Source organism: Cupressus sempervirens, chromosome 4, assembly GCF_028749045.1.
Source record: "Cupressus sempervirens isolate cs-2001-9-10 chromosome 4, ASM2874904v1, whole genome shotgun sequence".
Taxonomy (NCBI): Eukaryota; Viridiplantae; Streptophyta; class Pinopsida; order Cupressales; family Cupressaceae; genus Cupressus; species Cupressus sempervirens.
The window spans coordinates 730,022,110-730,046,845 of NC_143121.1; the positions used below are offsets into that span (position 1 = coordinate 730,022,110).

The following is a 24,736-nucleotide window of genomic DNA, read 5'->3' on the forward strand; positions in this document are numbered from 1 at the left end:
TTCAAGGCAAAAGTTGAAAAAGAAAGTGGATACTCTATTAAAACATTAAGAATTGATCAAGGTGGAGAGTACATATCAAATGATTTTCTGAATTTTTGCAAACAAATGGTATATGGAAAAAAATTACAACAAGGTACACTCCACAACAAAATGGAGTAGCAAAAAGAAAAAATAGAACAATTATGGAGATGACAAAGAGTATGTTAAAGGAGAAACACTTGCCGAATGAGTATTGGGTTGAAGCGGTTGCATGTTCAGTATACATACTAAATAGATGTCCAATGAAAGTAGTAATAAATAAAACACCAGAAGAAGCTTGGAGCAAAAGGAAGCACAATATAGCACATTTGAGAATATTTGGTTGTGTGGCATACTCATTGGTACCTCAAGAATTAAGACAAAAATTGGATGATAGAGGAAAGAAGTGCATATTTGTGGGATATAGTGATCAATCCAAGGTATATAGGCTATACAATCCTATCACAAAGAAGTTAATAATAAGTTGTGATGTTGAGTTTGTAGAAGAAGCATGGGATGGTAGCTTGGATAAGTCAACTATAGTTGTAGCTAGTGTTCCACAAGAAAATGAAGAAAATGAAACTCAAGATGTGCATTCTACAACACAAACAAATGTTCTTAAAACACCTACAAGGGTACCTACCACTCAAAACATTACCTCCAGCAAGCACTAACAATAGTGAATCATCTAATCCAACACTTTCATCATTAATATCAAGGTCTATAAATACTTCAAGGAAGACACGAAGTCTTAGAGACATATATGATGAATTAAAAGAGGCTGAAAATGATGATTTATGCATTCATTTTGCACTCTTAGCACATGCTGATCCAATTTATTTTGAAGAAGCTATTAAAGATGACAAATGGATTTCAGCCATGGATAAAGAAATTTAGTCAATAGAAAAGAATGATACTTGGGACTTAGTAGATCTTCTTAAAGGCAAGGATGTGATTGGAGTTAAGTGGATATACAAAACAAAATATAATGCTAATGGAAAAGTAGAGAAACACAAGGCAAGACTAGTAGCAAAAGACTTCACACAACAACTAGGTATAGACTATAATGAGACATTTGCACCTATGGCAAGATTAGACACTATTAGAATGATTTTATCCATTGCAGCCCAAAATAATTGCAAGGTTTATCAAATGGATGTGAAATCAGGATTCTTGAATGGCATTTTAGAAGAAGAAGTGTATATAAAAAAACCACCAGGATATGAAATTTTGGGAGAAGAACATAAGGTATACAAGCTGAAGAAGGCACTATATGGTTTAAGCAAGCTCCTAGAGCTTGGTACAGCAGAATAGACTCTTATTTTGTGAATGATGGTTTTAGTAAGTGTTGCTATGAACCAACTTTGTATGTCAAAGTGAACAATGAAGGAGAAATATAGATAGTTTGCTTATATGTAGATGATTTGATATTCACCAGTAATATGTCAATTAAAAATTTCAAGGCAACCATGAAAAATGAATTTGATATGACTAACTTGGGACTCATGGGATATTTTCTTGGGATACAAGTAAATAAAAATGATCAAGACATTTTCATTTGTCAAAGTAAGTATGCTACTGATTTGTTGAAAAGATTTAAAATGACAAATCTGAATTCAGCCCCACTAGTACATTTTAGATCAAATTTTGACCTTTATTTTTGACGTAACTCTTAAAATTCTTGATGAATTAAAAAAAAATCATTTTTATGCCCGAGTTGGTCAAAATTTTGACCAACTCAGGTTCACATAACTCATTTTTATGCCTAAGTTGGTCAAAATTTCAACCAACTTAGGTTCACATAACAAAAAAAGAAAAAAGCTGTCGTCATTTTGCCGCCAATCAAAGGAGGGTTTTTTTGCATGTGTGTTGTGTGTGGGAGCTCTTTGAGGTGAGGTAAGTCCATGTCATTACCTCTAGTAGCATATACGTTTTTTTTTAATGTGATAGGTTGCATCGTTCAGTAAAACACTCAATACTTTCATGCTTTGGAGATATAGCACTGGCCATTGGGGAACATTTTTAAAAATATTTAGGTTATGTGATGATTATGCCTCAGAGGGCAGCAAAGTTGTCTGTGCATTCTGCTTATCAAGAGGATGAACTGATTGAGTATACAAATCAGCTGCATAATGGAATTCTAGTAGCATATTCAGGCATTTTTCAAGGTTTCAAAAGCTCCTCCAAAAAAAAGTTACTAATTCATTATGCAGGTCATATTTTTCAATTTCTTGAGTGTATCTACCATGACAAACACAGGGACAAAGTTGTCACAAAAGCTGCAATGACTGAATAATATAATATATTCCTAGATAGAGTGAGTATATGGTGCTTTGTTATTGTTTTGTGATCCAATCCATTTTTCTTAATTGCAGGCCACTGATCACTGTGTTGGTAGGATTGGAAATTATAAATTCCTATTATTTGAGGATGCTTGGATGGGTTAAGAATTCAAGCCAGATCAACATTCACAAATTGCCCCCCAACCAAGCTTAAGGTAATAAAAATTTTGTTAATACAAAAATACATATATTGTAAAACAAATAGGTTGTTGCAAAAAAAATAGCACAAGAGTCAAAATTTGTGATCCATATCACTCAGTCTGATAGGATTGCTCTGGAAATTTTGAAGTAATAGGTGGCTTCTATCCTCAAATTTTTGTTTAGATTTTTTTAGAAACTTTTTTTTATAATATAGCTCTTTACGTATTTGAATATTTATCTAGATATGGTAATTGTTGTTATTGCCCTTAAGCTTACATACAAAGAACAAATAGAAACAGAATACCAATAGGTTGATTACCTATCAAAATGACATAGCTAAAGCAAAGTGTGAAGTATACTAACAGATATGATGAGTCTTGTATCCAAGGCCTTCATGGTGCATATATCTCTTGAAAAATTGATTGAGTCAATTTCTGATTAGTTAATGTTATTGAACCCTCTGAAAAATTATCAAGCATCCCACTTAATAATTCTTATGTTGAAGCTAGAGTGGAATCTGCTTAAAAATTATGTATCCAATTTCTCTGTAAAGCTTATTTTGAAATCAGAATCATTGCATGAGTGCAACTCAGACTATTGTGCTACATAGAAAATTTTGTAGATTCTGATGGTTCTATTGTTGGAAAAAATACTTGGACTGGGATGAGGCAGCACCAATAGCATTGATTTATGGTACAAAAGTGAATACAATAAAGTTTCTAGGAAGAATTCATTAAGTTTTACTTTCAACTCTAGGGGAATTAATTTCTAAGCCCTTTTATATTTGAAGATGAGGAAAATGCTTTTGACAATTGGATATGTAATCAAAGCTTTAGTTCTTTTTGTTTGTCTTAGAAATAATTTGCAATTTAAGAGACTGGCAATGAGGGAAGGTCAACCATGAAGCATGTTTATGTCAAAAACTTTGATTGCGGATTTCTTCAAATTTTATATTTTGATTTGCTATAACTTTTGGAGCATGCTTTTTATTCTTATGCTTGAATTTGCAATTCTTTTGTGGAGGAATTCTGCATCTCCAAGCATTTTTTGCCAAATACCAGGTTACACATAATTGGAAGAGGAATCAATCCATCCTTGTGACACCTAAAAGTCACAACTCTAAGTAAATAGCAATAGGATTTGCGGCACCTAATTAGGCAGCATTTTGATGTAAAACTTGGCATGAACCATATCATACTCTTTAGTGTCTTTTTCATTAATTTTTCTATATCTTGGGCAAGAATGATGTCACCAATAAATTACACTTATATATAGCTACTAGGAGATGTTAGTACACCCTAAACCCAATTTTCTTGGCAGCTATTTGATACCACATTCTTTAGCAATGAGTAATTATTATTGTTGTCTTGATCTTATCCATTATTGTATACTAGGTGTGTTTTTTTGGTAGAAGGGTGCTACTACAACTATGTTTCTTTTTCTCTGCTTCATTTTCCTAAACATTCCCTATCAACAAAATATTGATTGTGTTTTAATATTAAAATGTATGAGGGTATGTGAAGACTTTGCCTGTTATCCATAGAAACTATTTGAGAAGCACATGAAGTTTTGACAACTCATGCACCCTTGCCTCCTCAACTGGTTTTATTTTCAAGTAACAGGTAACAAAATTTCTCTCATTCTCATTGTGCTTTATATCCATGGTAGAGGTTTATTTCACTAGTCGAGCACAAATTGGATGCAGCATAAATGCTTTGTCTTTTATTCTAGACAAAGTGGGATGCATGATGGAAACTCACATTGGTTCCTATAAGGGCACTAACTCTGTCTTCACAAAAAGTTATAGGATATCCAAATTTAGGAAAGGATACTAATTTAGAAAGGAAAATTTGTGTTTTTTTCATTAATAAAAGAAAATCTTGTGATTCAATGTGGTAGTAATTGGTGAACATTATCTTCAGCAATTAGTAGCTGATAGTTGTTTTCTGACTTCAAACAGACTTGACTATAAGATTTATTGTGTGCACTAGAAAAATCATGTGCATTTGCACCATTTTTCTGAAAATCATCTTCAAATCCTCTATTAGTATCTTTTAGGTCTATGTTAATTAATTAGACATATCCTTTGTCTTCATCTTTTCAGGATCTGGATTGCCTTGCATATAATATTGATCTGTGTGATTTAAATATTTTCTTTGAAAAGAAGCATAGTTTTTATCATGTTCAGACCTCATCTATGATGCTTTTTCTTGACAATCCACATAATCTATTTGAGAAACACATAAAAATTTAAAAAGCCTTGCACCCTTGCCTGCTGAAATGATTTTATTTTTAGCTAACAGGTAACAAAATTTCTCCCAACCAAGGTTGTGCCATTCTTTCATTTTTAGGTGAATTACAAAACTAGCTCAACATAAATTGGATGCACCATTGATGCTTTCCTTTTCCTTCTAGAAAACATGGATCTGCATGATGGCACCTTAGAATGATTCTAATTAGGGTGCTAATCTTGTTTTTGTAAATTAGTAACTGGCCATTCAACTTCATAAAACAATGCTCGTTTAGAAAGAAAAACTTGCATTGCTTTGGCCCCTCATTAATAAAATCAAAACTTTTTTTAATTTGGTAGTAATTGGTGAACATGATCTCTAGTAGGGAGTAGCTAATAGTTGTTTTCCAGAATCAAGTGGACTTGAGATGAAGAATTCTAGTGCAAATTGGCAAAATTGTGGGTGTTCGCACTTTTTTCCTTAGTAGCATCCTCAACTCCTTCTTGATGATCTTTTAGGACTTCTTTTTTATTTAGGCACATATTTCCTCTTCATCCTTTTTGAATCTGGATTACTCAGGATGCAATGTAAATCTGTGTTATTTAACTCACCTCTATTTTATCTTTTCTTTTTAAAAGTAACCTACTTTTTTTTATGTACAAACCTAATCTATGACCTGTTTTTCCTTCAAACTACCATTTTAGACAACCTAAGATCTAGCTTTAAGTGTAGCACTGGAGTATTCCTTATTAAAATCTCATATTGTTTTAAAGTGTAGTGGCACTAGTACATTTGCATCCCTTTTTCTACCAAAATTTTTGACCAACACTATGAATCCTCTTTATTTTTTGTTTTCATTCCCGTGTTGGTCGCAAAAAAAAAAAATTCCCCCCCTTTGGTCAAAATTTTGACCAACATCAAATTACACAAAGTTGATGCTAAGACTAGAAACGCCAAATATTTGCCTACATTTTCTAAAATTTGGTGAGTGCATTCCAAATGAGTTTGCCCACATTTTTTGATCTTGGATATGTTTGGGAAGGCAAGATAAAATTGTGTGTCTTTTTCGCTCGCATTTTCTGAAGTTTGGTGAGTGTAGATATCAGATTGGCATTTCTCATAGGGTTTTCCCATGAACAAATTTTCTTGTAGGTGCCCTATGTTGACTTGGCCTAGTGTGGAACCATTCTTTCAATACCAGATATGACCGACTGGTGAGAGTGAATAGCATTTGGGTGGTTGACCATAGCCTGCATCGGATACTTGTTTCTCATTCTCATCAACATGGCACACATGAGATTAGGATAACTGGTCCTCTAGCTACAGTGCATTTTCTTACGAATGAGAATGAATTAGGCCATTGGGCATTCTTTTCTCATATAGAGGCCCTTGCCTGTCTGCATACAAGAGTATTGCATCTGCTTCCATTTTCATTAAAAGGTAAAATAGTATAGTTGTTGTGTTTTCATCATCCATTTAATGGGCAAACTCCTTGTTTGGAAGCAGTCTATTTAGCTTAAAGAAGATCTGACATAAACTCTTCCGATATTGTATATAAAGCTGGATAAGTTGCTTCAAGATAGTTCAAAGAGTATAAACATAATTCATAAAGTTGAGCTGGTCAATAAGTTCTTGAATTAGATGCAAAGAAACAAAATTGTTTTCGCAAATTGGAAGTAGCAGTCTAGAATAGTAGTTGAGCAGAGCATAACTTAATGGGTGTTTGTAAATTGATTATTACAGTTTACTAGGAAAGCCGGTTAACCCCTTAGAAGCAGACCATAGGGGTGTTTTTCTAGTCGGCTCCTTAGGATTTTTGTCTAGTCGGCTAATAAAGAGGTTTTTTTAAATTTTTTTTTTTTATATAAATATGAGTTTCATTTTTTACAATTTGCATTTATGTGAAATCAAGTTATTGGCTTCTGAATTGGGTAGACAGAAATATTTGACAAACTTCAACCTATTTTCAAATTTTGGAAGAAGAATTTACGACATGGGCAATAAAGATAAAAGAGCAAGTAAATATGCACGAAGAAGAACTAAGGAACAAGAAGATGAAAATCGTCAAAAAACGCTAGCAAGATACTATCTTAGATCAAGTACACGTGCACAATCTTTTTTCCAATGTATTTAATTAGTTTATTTAGTTAGGATTAGGGTTTAAATCCAATTGGGAATATCATATTTATCTTAAATTAGCATTAATAGATTAACTTAATATTAAGAGTTTATTTGAAATTATGTTCATATTTAGGCCATTAGGGTTTATCCAATTATGTCCATATTAGTCCTTAGGGTGAATATTACATTATGAATAAATTTAAATTATGAATTTATTTAGCATGGGAATTACCTTGTTTATTCAATTATGTTAATAATTTATAGTCCATTAAGGTTTATTAGATTATGATTAAAATTAAATAAATGAATTTATTTAGGACGTAGTCAACCAGGACAACCTATCGACATTGGAGAAGGTTCATCCCAAGTTCAAACAGGTACATGTGCATCTCTTGCAAGTATATAATATAGATCTTTCTAGAATTCTAGGTCTCTATCAAACTTTATATCTTTAATTTTTAAATTTAGTGAGCGATATTTCCCCTTATAAACTTACTTGATTTTATTTGTTATATCGTGCACATGCAATTCTAGTAGATGATGAAAATGTTGGACATGAGGAAATTGAAGATGAAGCAATGGATATTGAAGAAGGACCATCTGAAGGTTAGATAATTTAATCAAGTACATAATATTTCACTCTTGAGTTAAACATGTATATATGTATACATATATGTCCCCTAAATCTAGATTGTATCTGAAGACTTTGTTTCATTTTTTCTTGTGCAGCCCGAGATCAAACAACAAATGAGAATGTTAATTTACCTCAAAGATTGAAGAGAAAAATTAATCATAGAAACATAGATCATTTAATTGAAATGGATGTGGAAACATTGAGAGAATATGCTAATCAACCTACACATACTACGAAGAGGAAATTGAATAAAAAGTCTAAAGACATAATTGCACAATTTGAGAATCTATCAATAGTGGAGAAAACTCAACTATTATCAATTTCACTTGTCAAAGATGAATTAAAAGAGCCACTGAGACTATTGGGTATAGATACAAGTATAAAAAAGATGAGGACTTCTAAACTAGAAAAAGATATTGTTGAAAGTGTTAAGGAAGGGTTACATTCCATTGGGAAAAAAACTAGATCTGCAGATAAATCCATTGCATGAAGAGTGATACTAACATCTATTTTAAATAAGAAAACATCCCAAAATAGACAGATCTCTTCATTATCATCTCATTTCGGGTATAGTCGGAAGACAATACTACATTATCTAAAAAGGAGAAACAATTTGAATGATAGTACATTTGAATGATAGTACATTAGAAGGCAATTGGGCACTAATGTGTAGAGCTCCTCGATCTGACATGATTGGGGAAATAGTTAAGAACTTAGTTATTCAATTTTGGATTGATAATACTCATCCTTCACCAAATAGAAGAGATATCATCAAGCATAGGATTGGGCCCAAGGAATATATTCAACATGCAAAACATTGGTTGGATGTCACTCAACATGAATTGTATCTCTCATTTTGTAATTTAAATCCTAACATAAAGATTGGACAAACAATGTTTGAAAGATTCAAGCCCTATTTTGTGAAGATAAATAAATCTTTTGAAACATGTTGTTGTTGATATCATGTTGAATTTGATCTGTACTATGAAAGGTTTTGAAAGATGATAGAAGAAAGTGGTGAAACTTCTCAAAATACTTTTCCTAAACGACCGAGTCAATTCATAACATCAATCTTATGTAACAAACCAAATGATTGTGTCCATGAAATAGATTGCATAAGAGGAACTTGTGAAACATGTGATAACTTGACTAAATTGCCTTTGAGAGAAGAAGATACTAATACGACAAGGATGGTAAAATGTAAGAGATATAAGTACATAAAGTCAGAAACAAAAGCTAGAAAAGAATCAACAAGGTTAGAATATGTAGAGGATGAGATATCGGCTAGAGAATTTATGTCAAATTTTTGTAAATTGATTCAACCATATATACGCCATGCATTTTTTGCTAAGTGGCAAGCAGAACAATTTCAAACACTAAGAGAAACTTTCCCACTTGGAACAATTCTATCTGTTGTTGACTTTGCAGAGAATTACTCTTTCATATCTCAAAAACAACTTCAAGCAGAATACTACTATACAGAGCAGGTTACTATTATGGTTCAAGCATCTTATCGACATGCACAAATTGATCTGGATGGTGTGGAAATTACAAATCAAGCACGAGTCATTAAAAAAGAGTATCACTTTTATATTAGTGATGACAAAGAACATGACGCACATTTTGTGGAACGTTGTTTTAAGACATTTTTTGAATATTTGAAAAAAAAAAAACATTAAAATAGAAAAACATTTGGTATGATTAGATGGATGTGAAGCACAATTTAAATAGCCTAGACCATTTTATGCATTATGTAGATATCATCGATACCTTAATATACCACACATTTGGAGTTTTTTTGAGAGTGGACATGGAAAGGGTGAGCATGATGGTGCAGGAGCTTGTATCAAACGTGATTTAAGAAAGTATCAAATGGACTATAAAGGATATCACATTAATAATGCTCATGATGTGGTTGAGTGGTGCAAAACACATTTTTCGATGCCAACAAATATAGATAACACATCATCAGAAGCGAATCGAGTCATACCATTTAGAGTGTTTTGGGAGGTATCAGGTATATATAAATTAATTTGTTCATATTTTGAAATTGAATCTTAAATTTATATTTAATATGTTACCTTAGATGATCTCTAACTAAATTATGGACCTTGTGTACACATTCAGGTGTTGATAGAAGATCAATGCATGCATGCAAGAGGGTAGAGAAGACAACATCTTTGCATTCAGTCATGAGTACAAATAGTAATGTGTGGTCATTGTATACAAGAGAATACTCATGTTTTTGTCCTAATTGTATTGATGAAGACTATGGTGGTTGCATTAATCAAGAAAGTGGATATGTGGGTGAATGGACTTTGGTGCCACTAGATGTTATTAATACGAATGAGTTTGAGGACGAGAACTATGATGATATTCCATTGATTTCTAGTGATTATAACCATATTTTAGGATTGATCAGAGTTGGTATGTATGAACTATATATATACCTGGATCATGTACATGTATACATTTTTCATAATTTTGGTTAATTTTTATTATATATATGTACTTATGTAAATGACGTGTATCCAAAATTTTGACATATATAAGTTTGTGTATGAAATGTTTTTGCAGTCATAGCAGAATCGGAAAATGTAGAAGGTGCTAGCTATTATTTATTACGTTGCACCATGGAAAGGGAGAAGCTAACAAAGACTGAAATAAGTGATGAAATTGTTTTTCCCACAGGTTAGTATATAGTTGAATTATGTATATATGTATGTCAAGTATCTATATTTTTAATGAATTCAAATTCTTTGACTTGAATTCAAGATTGATGTATTTTTTAAATGTGTGCATGTGTAGCTTCTGTTGTTGTACAAGGAACATATTTGAAGCAAATAAAAGTACTTAGAAGTGGGATTCATTTCACCGATTATCAACCTAACAATAAGGTATATCAATATAGTAACCATGTTATTGCCACTGGTCTAACTCTTCATCCAGTCAAAGGACCTGGAATACGTAAGTGGAGGCTCCATATTGATGATCATGAGAAAATATTAAATGTTATCCAAGAACGAGTTGATCCACTTGATATGAGATAGAAACAACTCCTAATTTGAAATGTAACTCAAGAACAATTTGAAATTTGGTTGAACAATCATTTGATCAATTTGAAATTTCGTGGAATAACTAATTTTCTAAATTGAAATTTTACTCTTTCATTTTGAATTTTCTAAAGTAACTAATTATAGAAATTATGAACTTATATGTACATGTGTGTACACTAATTACCTAACATGTGGACCTTGAGGGAAAGAAATTCGAACACCACTTGTCTTAAGAGGATGAAATTAGGAGTTTGTAAAATTAATTATATTGAACTTTCTATTTCACTTAACTTGTCAATTTTTGGACACATGTATGCTTTCAATTTAACTAATTAGGACATGTGCTTTCAATTTCAGGACATGCGAGCTTTCAATTTAACTAATTACCTGACATGTGAGCTTTCAATTTTAGGACATGTGAGCTTTCAAGTTCAAATTGCGATTTTTTTAACTGAATTTTGAACATGTACATGTTTTAAGTTGGACTTGAATTAGAACATTGGGCTTAAGGGGATAAAATCCTAGGATACATGTGTGCACTTGAATTAAAATTTCACTATGATTAAAATTTGAAATGTAACTCAAGAACAATTTGAAATTTGGTTCAAACTATTTCAAATTGTGTTGAACAATTTGAAATTTGGTGTCCAATAACTAATTTTCTAAATTGAACGTTTACTCTTTCATTTTTAACTCAATGCAAGAATTCATTTAACTTTCTAAATTATATTGAACTTTCTATTTCATTTAACTTGTCAATTTTAGAATACATGTACACTTTCAATTTAACTAATTAGGACATGTGCTTTCAATTTTAGGACATGTGAGCTTTCAAGTTCAAATTGCAATTTGTTTAAACTAAATTTTGAACATGTACATGTTTTAAGTTGGACTTGAATTTTACAACATCAATAAGGGGATAAAATTCTAGGATATGTGTACAAATAAAAGGGATGAGTTCTATAGATTTACTCGAGTTAGGAATTATGTACAACTAATTACCTGATACTTTAACATTTAATACATGTTCAATATATTACCAAACATTTAAATTACATGAACTATATATATATATATATATATATATATATATATATATCTCTAAATTTAATCAATATATTAAACATGCACGTACATATCCAAATAAATTACTTACATATCTTAGATAGAAACAATTTATAATATACTAGATCTAGATCTAGTATGTACATTAGATTCCACAACATAATGCAACATGTATCAATCATCTCGAGAACAAATAACAAAAACATGTATCTATCTAGAGATCTATCAGAAGATAATATCAAATATAAATATAGTGTGCACACATGTAGACATGTAAATCTAGGTACATCTATATCAAATCAAATATAAATATAACATGCATCATGTGTGTATATAAAGTGTCGATCTAACATATATGAATGTCTCTCTGGATGAAAGTCTACAACAAATCATCTAGATAAAAAAAACTATAGATCATCACGTGCAGGACTATCATCGCCACGCCTCCTCACAATGCGCTTTGAAGACTGACTAGTATCAAGGTGCTCACTAGGATGTGCTGACCCCTATATATAAATTCAAGAGAAAGTGATATCAATACATACATACATTTAATCAAGAGAAAGTGATATTGAAATACATGTACATGCATTTAATCAAAACATAAATAAACATTACGTGTCCACTACTGACATCATCCAATGAGTCTCGATGACGTACACAATCTGGCATCAAAGCTGGAGTAAAAATAGGCACGTCCCCCTACATTGTACACGTGCACAGGCAACACATCAAATTAAAATTTCTCTACATGATTACATGTGAATCTACGTGCATGATATACATGTACATGTGCACACATGCACATGTCTAAATTAAATTAGTTTGAAATGATTGAAATTTTAACATGAACTTGAAATTTTTTTTACCTGTGTAGATGGTGGCATCTGATAATACTCGGACTGCCTAGCATCGATCGTGTCCACTAATGCATCCAAATTTTGTTGTGTCACATCAAGCTCAATCTTTGCATCTACGTGGGCCCCATGGCTGGTGACTGGCACATGTCCTAATAATGATGAGCCAAGTGGACTATGTACATGAGATGGCATAGAATTAGAATCATCACGTGTCAACAAGTCCATCCACCCTATGGTCGACAAGCTCAAATCAACATCATCAAGGCCCACATCTGAACTCTGAGCCTGCACTGTAACACTGGCTAAAGGGTCTGTGGTATGTATATGTCTCTGTGGAGCAAAAGAGTGGTCAGTAGATGGATCATCATGTGCACTACCACCATGACCACTACCTGATCGATGAGAGGAATATGGCTGAGGATGCGTCTTAGTACTACCATGGACACGACCTCGAACATCTGATATGGGTATGCCAAGATGCTTTGATACAAATCTATATGTATCTAATAAATCCTTAGCCAAACCAATCATAGTATCTCGTGCCGACACTCCAGTGAGACCCTCTAAGCTAGCCACTGAAGGGATGCCTGCTGCACTGTACAAGTCTCTTGAAGATGAAGCATAGGATGATGATCTCGAATGCCAATGAGACATCAAATACTGACCAACCTCATCACTCAAAATAGATCTAACAGCTATTGCAATCTCTCCAACTCCCTGAAGGACCCCACGTAACTGAGTGGTACGCATGGCCACATCAGCTGATGGACCTAACACAGGGGAAATAGTAGGTGCCCTCTCTCTGACAATCGATCTATGTGCCAGTGGGGGACGACCTGGCTGCCTATCAGCCAATCTACCACACCCCTATCCTAAATGTCCTGGTAAATCTGTGTAGTTCACCACCCTACGTAAGCGAACCTCTGCATAAAGCTGTCGAGCAAAATAGAGTGGAATTTGGTCATTATTTGGATAACGACCATGGGCAGCAAGGAAGCGTGGGTATATCAATACAGCCATCTGTGGATCTGTACACTTAAGGGGAGAATGCCCCTTCACATACTTTTGTGAAAGATAATGAGGGAAAAATTCCCTCTTCAGGACATCTTTGGGCACCAAGCCCTGCACCTCCTAGAGTGAAAGACCAGAGGAGACCTATTGTCTCTTACTGTCAAGGACAGCTTGTATAGTATGTGTAGAATATGGGGCAGCACCATGAATCTCATCTCGAATAAATGTCAGGCTACGTAAGATAGTCTGGCATGTACCACTATAAACACTGGAGCATGTGCCACTAGTCAGGGATTCCTGGAGTCTATGAATCTCCTGGTTAGTGCGATCATAGAGCTCCTGAGGTGGGATAGGTAGCTGATCACAGGGGACATGATGCTGCTCAGGGGGGATAGGCTGCTGCTCAGGGCCTGGGATAGGCTGCTCGGGCCTGGGTATAGGCTGTTGCTCAGGGCCCAGGATAGGCTGCTTAGGCCCAGGTATAGGCTGTTCGAGGGGGACAGGCTGCTCGGGGGGGATAGAAGGTTGTTGATCAGCCATGTCAATGTATGTAGGTGCGTGTATAATGTGTGAACCTAAAAATTAAAATTAAAATGTATGACATTTAATAAACTTGAAATTTATATTAACATATATGTATGTACAATTTGACAAAATTAAAAAACTTGTATCTAAATTGTTTTAATAAAATTAAACATGCACGTACATGTCTACATATATATAAAAGTCCTAAAACTTAAATGAACATATACCTTAAAAGAAAACTAAATTTTAAAACACATATGTTGTTATATATATAATGTTTTTAACTCAGGGACCTTTTAAGAACTACATGTCTGCAAGTAATATATCTATCTAAGTTAGATTGAATGTTCAAAGGTTTTAGACATATGTGTGCACATAAACTTGTTAGATCTATTTGCATATATAGATCTATTTGTGTACATATATATAACATTGATGTATCATTTTGAGACCTTGATATCAATGTTTATTTAGTTTTAGGATTAGGGTTCAATTTGGTTTGTACTATTTGATTAGGTTTACATGCTTATGTTTCAATTAGGACAAGAGTTAATAAATTGAATTAACATTTCAATTCAATCTTAGGGTAACGGTTCAATTTTGTTAATGGTTGGGGAAAGGATTTAAGGTTAAATTCAAGGTTTCTACTATTAACTTGAGATATATAATTACCTATTTATGATCATGGTTTAATTCAATTTGGTTTATAAGTATAATATTAATTAGTTAAGGGCTAGGGTTACCTTTCAATCTAGTTTGATATATTCAATTTGGTTTAGGGTCAAGACCCAGGGGTTAGTTTATTTTAGGGTTAAATATTAAGATATAATGCTAAATTATGATATCACTCATTTTTTGATATTTTGATATGATGGACATGTCATAAATGAAATTTCTATATGATTCTTTTGATATGATATGCATGGATTATATATATATAATCTTATGATTTAGCCCGTAAATTATCATTTATAATATAAGGGTTTAGAAATTAAATTTTAAGATCTTGAGGTTAGGGTTTGGATAATTAAATTTTAGTTTTAGGTTTACTTGGTTAGAGTTAGAATTATGGTTAGGGCTATGATTTAGGATTGAGACCACGATTAAAGGGTTAGGATCATGTGGTCGGAGGTCCCAAGTACCTGAGTAGAAATTATAGTCTAGATCAATTAGGGTTAGTAAAGTAGGCAAGTTAGCATTTAGGATTTAGGGTTATAGTTATGATTCTAGGGTTAGGGTACATTGGGTTTAAATTTCTATTAGTACTATTTATAGGGTTAGGATATGGGTTGACATTGGTATTAGTATTATTTTTAGGGTTATGGTTTGTACATCAGGGTTTAAATTTATGGATCTAGGATTATGATTAGGGCTTATAATTTAGGATAAGGGTTGGGGCTTATCATCTAGTATAAGGGAACTTACCATTATAATTTATGAAATAGGGTTAGAATAATGGTTTAGTACCTAAATTAGTTTATATCTAGCTAGCTTTTAAAATTAGAGTTTAGCATTTAAATTTAACAAATTTTAGGATCTTAGTGTACACATACATCTTGATTCTAGGGTTTAGTATAATTTAGGGTCATGGTTTAACATTTATTCAATTATAGCTTATAGGTTTGTACATGATCATTGCTAGAAGTATGGTTAGAGGGTTAGGGTATGGGTTTACATCATGTTGAACTAGAAGTATGATTCTGAGGGTTAGGATTTGTATTAGAAATAAAAATTTTGATTATGGTTTTAACACACAGTTTAAATAAATTTATATAATTAAAGTTAGGAGCAAGTATTAATATGATTTACTATTTAATGTTGGGGTTTATCATTTAGACCTCTACGGTTCAAATTGAGATTTAGAAAAGTTTTATGGTTTCAAGTGTGCATCTAAGATTAGGGGTTATAATTTATGATTAAAGTGTTTTGCAGTTAGGATTATGACCAGGTTTAGTATAATTTAGGGCTACTATTTAGCATTAAGGAACTTAAGACTTAAAATTTAAGTTAAATATATTTAATCTTTACATGAACATTAGATTATATGATGTACATTTTTTTATGTAACTTGTATATTATTTAATCAATTTATGTTCTTATAATTAACTTTTATTAATTAAAGGTTGTAACATGTATTCTTTAGGTCATACACATTCTAAGTTATATATGTTTCAAGTATGTATGTATATGTATGTTATATTCTTACCTAGATGCAAATTAATCTCTGACATTCTTATATATGTATTTAATTTAGGATTTGGACCCAAGTTAAGACATGTGATTGAATTATAATATAGTTAATTATATACTTAGATTATTTTTAAATTCAATTTACAAACTGACATTATAGTTTATTCTAAATGAGGCCTAGCCAATGGATCCAAAGAACTAATCAAAAGTTTTACTAAGCAAACAATAACATACATACAATAATTTACAATTATAAAAAACATAAGAGATTGCAAATTCCTTAATGAGCACATTTACATTTCATTTTTAAATAATTATAAGTACTAAAAGTAAAAAAAGTAACACATCCACATGAAATAATATTAACTAGACTTCAGTTCAATCCATTTAAATAATTTATATACATTTGTTCCGAATGCCACTTGGCAAATTAATTCGGAATGCGCAATAATCCACTGTACATGTCACAGGGTATGAAAGGCTGAAAGAATATACATTTATAAAATAGTTTACATCATCCATTTTCGATCCATGAAACAAAGTACAATACAATTTAAGTAAAATTATTTTAAATAGTATTAGAAGTTTTTTGTTTGGGTCCCTTGGCGAGTTGTTATGTGATTAAGTACTTACTTATATATGTTTAGGGTTTTATTGTACATAACTATATGGTTAGGTCATGATTATAGTTTAAATAATGAATTTAGATCGAGGTTATATGGTTTTAGATCAAGGTTATATGGTTCTAGGTCAAGGTTATATGGTTCTAAGTCAAAATTATATTTATTTGTAAAATTACATGTAACTTAAACCATAAATTTACATCTAATCTAATCATTCAACATTGTAATAAATACATAAATTAAATACATTTTAGAACATCTAAAATAATAAATTTTTAAATAAATTTTAAATTAAAAGACAATATTATATACTTAGATCTAATTTAGAGATTCATAATAACATTAGAGGCTTAAGCATGAATAGTAAAATAAAATATACAAAGAAACATATATAAAAAACAATAAAATATACGAAAAAACATATAAATTTTAAATAAAACAATAGAAAAAAGGAAAAAACAAATGTTTCATACCTTTTTCAGATGGTCGATAAAGCAGATGCCAGGCTCTCTCCAACTTTCGATCGAAATAATGAGGAGAGAATTCGACCGCGCAGCTACTTATGCTAGCGGGTTTCATAGTTTTGATCAAAACTTTTAAACCACGGGGGAACCCGCGTTCAAAGTTTTGATCAAAACTTTACTTAAGTTTTGATCGAAACTATGAACGCAGGTTAGTTTCGATCGACAGTTACTTTCTATCGAAAGTAACTAGTTTCGATCGAAACTTTGAAAAAGAGTTTCTATCGAAACTATACGGGTAATTTTTTTGATCCGCGCTTGTTTGGAGGAATTTCTTCCTCTGAAAAAGTGTAACCCACTCTTGTGGGTTCACCCGGGTTTACCAGGTGATATTGAAAAGTGGTTCCTTTGTCTTAAAGGAGAAATTTTGCATTTTCAAGGCACACGACTCTTACTGACCTAGTTAAGCATTCGTGAGCCATCAAAGATCATTAGTCAACATAAAATAAGTGAGGCTTCGATGTGGGCTTGTTGGCTAAGGTATGCACGGTTGGAAGACAAGGAGCTCTTTTTATACTTTCTGATTTATGATTTCCTTTAGCCATCCATATTAATTACAACTGCATAATCAAGTGAACATACCATCCTACAACATAGTTTATAAATATACTTTTTTATACATTTCCTAAACACTAGCATAATACCAAACAGTTGTCAGTTGCTTTTATTAATGTTTCAAATACGTATCTAGCTCATTTCAAACATATTCTTATCATATTTTTCATACTAAATAGAGAATGAGTAGTCCAATCTCTTGAACTCCATTGTTAAAAATTACTATCAAGATCACAAATAAAATTCTTACCATTCCAATGTGAATTTAACATATGTACACCTGCATTATTCTTGCAAATATAGTGTTATTCACAGGATTGCCTCTTATTCCAGGAGCAATTTTCTATTTTGATTTGACATTATTTGATTGCACCTTTGGACATTTTGTTGTCTTTCACTTCCATCATTTTGACATCATTAGAATTCTTGGCATTGTCATGAGACTCTTTAACAAAAATACTACCAACTCTCCCTTGATCTTGTTTCAAATTCTTTTGTCTCAAAATATAATTATTTCTTACCTGACAAACAACTATTACAGTAAGATGGCCTTCTCAAAGTATTTTGCCTTCCATATGAATCAAGAATATTTATGGAAGCAGTCAGCTGACTTTCTACATAATAAATGAGAACTTGTAGGGGGCGACCCCTAGTGCACATGGTAGATGGATAGGCTTGAAGTCATGGGTCACCCTCATGGTCTTGAGTTTGATTCTGCCTCCAGGTTCAAATGGTGGGAGTGGCTTACCTCCAGCTGCTATGCACCCATGGGGGACTAGTCTCACCCTAATATTGCATCGACCACTGGTCATCACTGGGCTAAGATCACGATGACACCCCCATGTAAAAATAAAAAATAAAAATAAATAATAACTTTCTACTATCAAATATCCTCATGTTGTCTGTGTGATCTACTATATCATTATCAATATGATCTTTTGAAGAAGAATGCCCTCCCTTTGCAAAGTGTGATGTAGTAGACAACATATTGTATTCACATCTTCTTTTATTTATAGTCTGTAGTATTGGGATAATATCCCTTCTATTTAAATTTCATTTGAACAAAATGAATGTTCAAAGAACATCGTTTTATACTTTTTTGGATCTTTAAGTTACCAAGGGATCAAGTAAGGAATGCAAAAATGCATTTAAGACACCTACCTACAACTTGTCCCAATAAATGTGTAGTGAACCTACCATTTGAGGATTAATAAGGTCAAAAAAGATGAGTACTAAAATGTATGAGTTGGAAAACATTTCATACACTTAGTAGCTAAATCTGAGGTCCTTCTCAGAAACAATGGTTCAAAAAACTATCACAAAATTATCTTCACATCTCGGAAATTGCTTTATTGTTTTGACTTCGGATATATGACTTCAACACCACCCATGAATGGTTTCAAAACTTCTAGAACAATTACAAATCCATCTTCCTACTAAAAATTTTCAAGTATGGATATAATCATTCTAGGTATAGCACAAGCTATTGCATTTAACATATGTACAAACTGCAATGGTGGCAATGGGGATTTCCCTTTCTTGGGCTTGACAACCACTGAAAGAGTTAATTTTGTACTTACAGGTCAAAATTGAATATTAAGTCAATGACTTTGGTAATCTATCCAGTTTGATGCACTGGATATCTAAAAATAAGAAAATTTGTATAATTATTACACGAATATTTGTAGAGGCATATATTTTTTTCCTATCTACCAATCAAATATTGTCCTTGCTGAATGGCATTACAGTTTAGGGTATACCTCACCATACCATCCTATACATGTCATCCATGCCTCCACATCATGCTTGTGGTATGCTAGTGCACCTAAGTCTTCAGAAGGCATGTCTAGAGTCTTGCAAAAAATCAAAAATTGTAAAACAAAAAAACAAAACAATTATGCTGTATAATCAATTAAATAGCCAAAGATTTGCAACTCACTTGAAGTGTAATCCAAGTGAAGAAAAGAGATCCTCCTCAATGCTAATTAGCTCCTCAAGGAATAATTCACTTTCCTTTGGATGACATATCACAAACATTTCAACCTTTCTAAACTAATGGACACAGTACAAACCCCTACCCAACAACCCAGAAAAAATAGCTATCCTTTAGGCAATAGAAATTCAAAAAAAACTCAGTTCACTAATCACTCACCAGAAGGAGCTAAGGAATCTATATAACACAGATCTATTATTGCTAGTTATGAAGCATTTCAAACAACAAAGCAGTGTGCAACCATGGTATCTTTTCATCATTATGGCTTGGAGTCTCAATCATATGTCACCAATATTCTATTTGTGGATAGTGGGCACAACTTAGTATATAAAGAAATAAGAATGAAGGCATAAAACATAGGTATGTCCGATTACAAAAATAATTTTTTTCCCTAAAATTGAATGACTCATATATCTGTTCCATATATAGAATATACTTGCTCAAAACAAAATTAGTATATCTGTATCATGGTGGTTAAAATTTTCAAATGCACCATCTTATCTTTAAACCTTTGATCTTCCTGTAACTCCAATGATTTATGACTTGAACCTTGGAACATATAAAAAGGACAACTAAGACAATAAATTATTAATGATAGAAATTGTTCTGTCAATCAAATTTTGTATCATAAAAGGACTTAACACCTGGGTATTCTTTGCCCAGGGTTGAAAGGCACACTTTTCAAGAATAGATGCCCGAACAATATCAGGGGTAATCAAAGGCACATATCCTCTTCTTGTGAGTTCTGATAGAGCCCAGTTAATGAGTCCTATCTCCAATTAAATAGCCTCATTTTTTAGGTAATAGAACTTTGAGCCACTAACCTGCACGATAAATACATGGTCAGCAAAAGTTCCATTTTCTTTCTGAGCTATTGCTAGATATTTGAGGGATCTAAAAATTACAAGCTTGAAAACCCACCTACTTGTTAATGAATGATCTAAGAAACTCTATAATCAATGTTTCATAGGACACAACACTTTATGAAGGTTTTGCAAATGAGGCAGCAAGGTAAGATGGCTTGTTAATTACACTTGAATCAAAGTAGCACTGTCACAGTTGAGCTCTCAAGAAGTCATAATCTTTCATTTTTGTGAGCAACACCTAGATATAGTGAGTGCTAAGTGGATTATTCGAGCTTGTGAGAGATGGGTATTCTTAATCACTCCTATTCGAAACTACATGATTAAAAATCTTGATAAGTACCAAAAATTTTAGACCAAAATTTTTGACCATCTATTAAAATATTTTACATTGGTTGGAATTTGCAAGGAGAAATAGCCTTTTTTTTAAAATCCATGCCTGTGTTGGTCAAAATTTTGACCAACACAAGCTTCATATGTTAAAATGTAAAAAGGTCAATTTCATGCCCTACTTCATTGTTATGAGAAACTTCTATAGAGGGACACTCAAGACTTGGGAATCTACTGTGTATGGTCATTGTGGATGAGCCAAAATACAGTAAGGGTAGAGATGATGGCTTTCTTTGCTAATGCTGGGATCTCTTTTGGTTGTTTTAGCACCAATTTTTGTGGCTATACTGGACATTGTTGTTCCGTCTATTTTGCTTAGGATTTTCAAATCATGCCATGGATTCAAAGTGCACTGGAATACCAATAATTTTGTTTTTCTTTGGTTGATATTCCTTTCATTTCTCTGATTTGGACCATCATTATAATTTGTAAGTTCGTCTCTACATTTCTCCTGCAAGTCCTCACAATTGATTTCTTTTTGTATTCTGCTAAAAAAAATGAACATTTTGGAGCCCATTTTGGGACTACAAAAGGCTTCAAATTTAATTTGCTAAAAATTTGGGAAAAATAGCTTTTGGACAAGGTTTAATGATTATTGAGATACTCTAAATGATTTACAGCTTCGTCAAAGGGCTTGACTTCTTGACAAATTTAGATACAACTTACAAATTGCTGACTTTGGATTCCAAAAACTTCCAAATTCCTTTCAAGCTTCAACATTTTGTATGTTATCAGAATAGGGTTACAACAATATCAACATCTAAACATCAAAAATAGTCATGTCCAAAGATAAAGTAAGGGGTTATACACATTAAAAAAAACCTACTTTGGAGATGTAAAACATATCCACTGACAATTCTACCATAATCGTAGGCATCACTGGTCATTTAAATATGTTAGACTCAAAATATTGCAATGGCCTGTGTGTTAGTGTTAGCTTGACATAATTAATATTCTAGAGCTACCATCATGCACTATCACAAAGAACTAAAAAATAATTCTTTTGAATCCATGTCAACACATATGTGCATTCTGAAGGACGTCAAGGCTTAAGTTTGGGCTTAGCTTTGTCTTTTCGCTTGAAAATTATTCATCTAGTTATTTATTTTATACTTCTGTAGCATTGGTGTTTGGTATGAAAAGCATTTAGTTGGAGTTTCCTGCAAGGTAATTCTTTGATTCTCTTTTCTTTGGTATCAAATCAGTTCTGAATGGCTTTGGTTGACTCATTTAGGTGTTTAAGTTTGATATATTCCATAATACTATCTTCTTGAATAGATCTGAGTTGATTACTTATAAGAAGCTTGAATAGGCCCGAATGCTTCCACAATGCTATCAAATCAATTAAGCCTTGCATTTCCTTAACTATTATTCCTCTTTGGGAGACAAGCTTATTGTGCCTTATTAGGTTGCTACTATGAGTTGATTGAGGCAGGTGTTTTCTTCATAATCAATGTTCACATCCAATCTCCATTCAAGTTATCTTGATAGTAAGGACCATTTCCAAATCTGTATCAATAGAAGATATATGAATAGTTGGAACACCTAGTTTATTATTTAATTTTAAGGTAGTAATGTAATCCCCATGGCTCCATTTCTCATGATAGGAAACTTCTGCGAGTATTCACCTAATTAGAGAGGCAAGGGAGGATGTGAAAGGGGCTATCTACTAAAGCGGGAACAACATTGGTTGAGTTCTCTTGGAATTTGAAGCAGGACACAAGTGTTTCTTGAATACATTTATTGGTTGGTTCAACTAAATTCCTTATATGAATACATAGAAAGAGCAATATTTTATTTGTTGCAATCAATCAATTGAAAATTGGAGGATCTTGTGTGCAACTTAGTATAGGGAATAACCATCATTGATCCTATATTTCTTCAAGATTAGCTAACCCCCCCAATGGAACCACTAGTTAACACTACACACCAAAAGACACTAAAGCATTTCCAACTTGGAGGATCCTTTGTGCAATTTAATACAGGGAATCACCATCATTGATCCTATATTTCTTCTAGATTAGCTAACACCCCCCCCCCAATGGAGCCAATAGTTAACACTGCACACCAAAAGACACTGAAGCATTTCCAACTTGGCCAAAAATAACTTTGTTACTATTGTCAACCAAAGCCAATTTTAACCATATCTTGAGTGTCAATATGTTATTTCCCAGCAATAGAAAGAAAAAAACATTTGATTACCCAGTATGTCTTAAATCCTATTGAATATTTTAATTAAAGACACACTGATCCTGAAGACAATGAGTTTGTTGTAGAAGGAAAACCTACCCATATGTTATGTTTTTACATAGTAGAAGTGCAGCTGGGAAAGGATGTAATGTAACAAACTCATAGTAATGATTCAAAAAACTTCTTAAATAAGGTATGCTTTTGAAATTTTAATAAATTATCATAGTGCTGGAAATTGCAATATATTAGGAAATCCAACTGCAACTAGACACATACCATTGATCAGAACCACACCAAATAGATTTCAAGAAAAATATTTTTTTTAAATGTGCTACTAAGGATCCCTGTAAGAGTAAATATGCAAAAGCAGCACCAAATTTCAGAAATCCAGGTTCTAATGGAATTCCTGGCCTTCGCTGAGTTAGTGGCCCTAACATTTTAATAACCATTTGTTATCTATGCAACATATACTCCCATCCCCTGCATAAAAGAAACTCCAGTCTCTAGAGTGGTGTGAAGCGAGGGATCAAAACCATGTGCCTTAAGGTCCTTTTCTAATATCCATGTTGGATTTTCTGTTGGTTGTCCCTTCCACTATACAAGATATTCAAAATAAGTCCCCCTTCTGGTCTGCTTGTTGATCCTTTTGTCTAGGATGGCTTCCACAACTGGTTTGGGCTTTGGTGGAATTTTTTTCCCCAACTCTTCCTTGAGGTCTACTATAGTACCTAAATCATCTATAATAACACCTTTAAAAGCATACAAGTCAGATACATTAAAGATGGGTGATAAATTAAGATCACAAGGAAAATCAATTTGATAGGCATTATTGCCACACTTTTTCACTATTTTAAAGCTGAAGCAATGGATGAGAGTGATGAAGATGATGACTCTGCCTATTGAGATTTTGAAGATTTGGAGACAGGAGATAAATATGGAGATGAAGCTAATGATAGCCTAGAGGACAGTAAAAATTTGAAGTCTACAGAAGAACAACGAAGACTGAAAAAGCTTGCACTTCGTGCCAAATTTTATTCTCAATATCCTTTTGGCTATTTCATTTTCTAGTCATACAATACCTACTTTTAAAGATATTTAGTTTTCATGGTTCATAAAATTGTGAAAAAATTTCTTCGATAGCACTGTGTATGAGATCCATCCTTAGGATATGATGCAGGATTAGAAGTCTAGAGTTTCCCTTGCATGGGTGACTCCATTGCAAGAGTTGGGAAAGTCTATTTCTAAAGAATTAATAATAATTAGGTACACATCCACCTAGGTACAATAAATATGAGTGGGAGAGCTAAATGACCATCTACTTTAAGGTTGGGAATTGGGATAGATAATTGGGATAGATAAATGACTGTCACCTTGATGTTGGTATCCAGTGCAACAATAACAATATTT

The 24,736-nt window shown here is 32.7% G+C and overlaps 1 pseudogene; it reads left to right on the forward strand.

The window, feature by feature from the left end:
• The first annotated feature begins 13,851 nt into the window (after nt 1–13,851).
• LOC149563423 (aluminum-activated malate transporter 14-like) overlaps nt 13,852–24,736 on the forward strand; it is a 28,874-nt pseudogene continuing 17,989 nt past the window's right edge.